This window comes from Oncorhynchus mykiss, chromosome 11, assembly GCF_013265735.2.
Source record: "Oncorhynchus mykiss isolate Arlee chromosome 11, USDA_OmykA_1.1, whole genome shotgun sequence".
Classification (NCBI taxonomy): Eukaryota; Metazoa; Chordata; class Actinopteri; order Salmoniformes; family Salmonidae; genus Oncorhynchus; species Oncorhynchus mykiss.
The window spans coordinates 6,657,491-6,662,344 of NC_048575.1; the positions used below are offsets into that span (position 1 = coordinate 6,657,491).

The window sequence follows — 4,854 nt, forward strand, 5'->3', positions numbered from 1 at the left end:
AACCAACGTGACATTCTAACTGCCATACGGAAACCAGTGTGACCAATGTGACGTTCTACCTGCCACACGGAAACCAGTGTGACGTTCTACCTGCCACACGGAAACCAGTGTGACATTTTACCTCCCACACAGAAACCAATGTGACTTTCTACTTGCCACATGGAAACCAATGTGACATTTTACCTCCCACACGGAAACCAATGTGACCAATGTGACCAGTGTGACATTTTACCTCCCACACAGAAACCAATGTGACTTTCTACTTGCCACATGGAAACCAATGTGACCAATGTGACCAGTGTGACATTTTACCTCCCACACAGAAACCAATGTGACTTTCTACTTGCCACATGGAAACCAATGTGACCAATGTGACCAGTGTGACATTTTACCTCCCACACAGAAACCAATGTGACTTTCTACTTGCCACATGGAAATTAATGTGACGTTTTACCTCATGGTAATCAGAAAGGCAGTTGGTGACCATATTTCTCCTCAGGGTCTTCGGAAAGACACCACGGGGACATTGGCATCAGAGGCACCAACTGGAAGAAAGGGGACATGGGATACAGGGGGGGGGGGGGGGCCACTGGCCTGTTGGGATATCCCGGCGAGGACGGTTTGCCTTGGCAACCGGGAACACCAGGCTACCCTGGGAAACCTGTGAGTTTTCCTGAATCCTGACCTTTCTCTAAAATCACCCTGTCCGTTTCTCCAAACCTTTGCCATCCAGGCGCCAACCGTCTTACCCATTGTGGCCTTATCTGTGTCTTCCAGGGGAAGCCTCCCTCTGACAACCACTTGATGAAGCTCTGCAGGGTTGTGTTGCAGAGTAAGTACCTGTCACAGCCAACCCAGCGGTAGCTCTGCAGTGTCAATAACTAAAGTGCAAATTGAAGTAAGCTTGAAAGCGTATGAATTGTTGTTGACTCAGCAGCTTAAAACTGACGGGATTAAACAACACACACATATATTGAAATGTAAATTGAGTGTTGGGACTTGACTACGCCTTTGAATTCATGTTGAATATGTACATTTTCTTAGGGGGTGGATCAGCTTTAATATTGCATATAGATTGTGGCTTCCATCAATGTAATTGTCTGCATCATTTCCAATTTCCCAAATATATATATATATATATATATATATGTTTTTACATTCTCTTTTATTATTTTCCCCTAACCCTACCATCCCCCCTATTATAAACAAATGAGCAACAACACTTAGGCTTCTGCTGTACTTCCAGCTTATACAGTACATACGACTATATATACATTTTACAGACACAGTATATTTTACGTGAGTTATCATTTTATTTTTTAGCCCTGCCCTACAGCTCCATCCAACCCCCATCCCATCTATCTCTGAAGACCATCCAGTTTCTATTTGCTATATAGTTTCCAATTGTGCTGTGATGTTTTACAACATTTCTGAACCTTTCTATTCTCATAGTTTCTACATGTTGTAAATTAAAGATGAAAAAAATGTTTGCTAACAGTACTATTATATTATTGATTGATTGACTATGACTGTTCAAATCACCCAGCAGTGCTATTTGCAGCGTTAGCTCCAGGTATGAATATGTATTTAGAGTGGGAAGGCAAAACGGTAACATCCATACAGCATCATATTACATTCAGTATATGTTTATCTGGTAACAGAATAAGGTGTAATGTGGGCCAATCATGAGACATCTTAATGACTTTGTAAAAAAAAATGCTATGCAAAAATTGATTGATTATTTGAGATTGACTGATTGATTTCCTTAGTGATTTGATTAACCAAATTGTGGTTGGGCCCTCCCAGATCAGCTACCCCAGCTGCTGCAGCCACTAGCCTCTCCGAGCAGGTGTGAGCCATGCGAGACAGTGAAGGGACCCCCGGGACAGCTACCCCAGCTGCTGCAGCCACTAGCCTCTCCCGAGCAGGTGTGAGCCATGCAAGACAGTGAAGGGACCCCCGGGAACAGCCAGGACTCAAAGGTTCCATTGGAACCCTGGGTAGAACTGGCTCACCAGGATACCCAGGGTCCCCTGGCTTGCAGTGCCCCCTGGGAGTCAAAGGTAAGACACCCCAAACACTATACAGAGTATTTGGCAGTGCTTTACTCTAGAACAGTGGTCACCAACCTCAAGATTCAAGATCACTTTCTGCCGAGATCTAACGCTCTGATTTTTTATTAACTTGACTTAAAAAATGTAAGCCTATTCAACATTAACCAATTGAAAACAGTACTGTAACAATGAGGTTTGTAAATTAGGCCCAATGCATTGTCACTGCATATTGACTATGCTTGAATTACCCTACCAGTGATCTTCTCAGACTATTTTCAAAATATATTTAAAACATTTAGGTATAAGATCCCACTGGTAAAAGATAGTTGTGTTGCTTGTGAGGCAAGGTTAAGTCAGCATTATACTGTACATCTATAGTACCAGTCAAAAGTTTGGACACATCTACTTATTCCAGTGTTTTTCTTTATTTTTTACTATTTTCTACATTGTGGAATAGAAGTGAAGAATTAAAACTATGAAATAACACATGGAATCACCAAAAAAGTGTTAAACAAATCGAAGTATATTTTATATTTGAGATTCTTCAAAGTAGCCACCCTTTGCCTTGATGACAGCACACTCTTGGCATTCTCTCAACCTGCTTCATGAGGTAGTCACCTGGAATGCATTTCAATTATCAGGTGTGCCCTGTTAAAAGATTATTTGTGGAATTACTTTCCTTCTTAATGCATTTGAGCCAATCAGTTGTGTTGTGACAAGGTAGGGGTGGTATACAGAATATTGTCTTATTTGGTAAAAGACTAAGTCCATATTATGGCAAGAACAGCTCAAATAAGCAAAGAGAAATGACAGTCTATCATTACTTTAATACAGAAAGGTCAGTCAATCTGGAAAATGTCAAAAACTTTGGAAGTTACTTCAAGTGCAGTCGCAAAAAAACATCAAGCGCTATGATGAAACTGACTGTCATGAGGAAAGCCACAGTAAAAGAAGACCCAGAGTTACCTCTGCTGCAGAGGATAAGTTAATTAGAGTTACCAGCCTCACAAATTGCAGCCCAAATAAATGTTTCACAGAGTTCAAGTAATAGACACATCTCAACATCAACTGTTCAGAGAAGACTGTGTGAATCAGGCCATGGTCGAATTGCTGCAAAGAAACCACTACTAAAGGACACCAATAATAAGAAGAGACTTGCTTGGGCCAAGAAACACCAGCAATGGACATTATGCCGGTGTAAATCTGTCCACCTGCCATGTTTTTGTGAGATGCAGAGTAGGTGAAGAGATGATCTCTGCATGTGTGGTTCCCACCGTGAAGCATGGAGGAGGAGGTGTGATGGTGCTTTTCTGGTGACACTGTTGGTGATTTATTTATAATTCAAGGAACACTTAACCAGCATGGCTACATCAGAATTCTGTGGCGATATGTCATGCCATCTGGTTTGTGCTTAGTGGCACTATCATTTTGTTTTTCAACAGGACAATGACCCAACACAGCTCCAGGCTGTGTAAGGGCTATTTTGACCAAGAAGAAGAGTGACGGAGTGCTGCATCAGATGACCTGGCCTCCACAATCACCTGACCTCAAATCAATTAAGATGGTTTGGGATGAGTTGGACCGCAGAGTGAAGGAAAAGCAACCAACAAGTGCTCAGCATATGTGGGAACTCCTTCAAGACAGTTGGAAAAGCTTGCAGAATGCCAAGAGTGTGCAAAGCTGTCATCATGGCAAAGGGTGGCTACTTTGAAGAATCTCAAATATAAAATATATTTTGATTTGTTTAACACTTTTTTTGGTTACTACATGATTCCAAAAGTGTTATTTCATAGTTTTGATGTCCTCACTATTATTCCACAATGTAGAAAATAGTAAAAATAAAGAAAAACCCTGGAACGAGTCGGTGAGTCCAAAATTTTGACTGGTACTGTATATATGCAGTATATATTTATTATTATATATATTTTTTTTACTGAACTGATGGCCTGCATCTGACTGTCAGTCTGAGGGGAGGGAGGGGGCAGCGGTGAGAGGCGTCCCTCCGTCCCTCCGTTCTCCTGAGGAAAGGGAACAGTCTTCCAGCTGATGGTCAGTCTGAGGGGAGGGAGGGGGCAGCGGTGAGAGGCGTCCCTCCGTCCCTCCGTTCTCCTGAGGAAAGGGAATAACAAATAGGAACGCCTTTATCATATTTTTTAAATATTTTTTTTACAGAAATGTTTGTTGATCGACTAGGAATGCCTTGGAGACCACTGTTCCACAGGTTGAGATAAAGCTATTATTACTTGGTAATACATATGGAAATAATACAATGATTCCCCTTATAGGTCAGCTATAAGTAGGTCAGCTATGAACCACCTATGTGTACTGAAATATAGGCATTTATATAAGTGGTTTAAAGGAGCCATAGTCTAGTAAAGCACAGTGCTGGTAATACAGCACACTTCTGTAAGTGCATTGTAGTTCAACAGGGGCTTCATAGACAATGTTATTCTATTTCAAGTTCCAGTGGGTTATGTTAGCAGGTGAGTTAGAGACATGTTGGTTCTATACACAGTATAATTATTATACATATGCTGTCATCCTCAGGTGACACTGGGCCAAGAGGAAGTCCCGGGAAATACCGGGGAAACGAGGGTTGTCAGGACTACCAGGAGTGTGTGACATGTCTTTGTGTTACCAGGACTACAATCTCAGGAACAACACCTACAGCAAAGGGCCCAACATCTGAGAGTAAAGGGCCCCTAGAGGGGAGGGAGGTGTTGGCTAGAAGCGGACGGTCTTCAATGTGGGGGTCAAGATGCCACATCATACTTCCCATCTCATCTTAAGGCCGGCGTAT

General features: G+C 42.0%; 1 pseudogene; it reads left to right on the forward strand.

Moving 5' to 3' along the window:
• Positions 1-1,937: 1,937 nt before the first annotated feature.
• The window catches only part of LOC110536540, a 15,895-nt pseudogene continuing 12,978 nt past the window's right edge, over positions 1,938-4,854 (forward strand).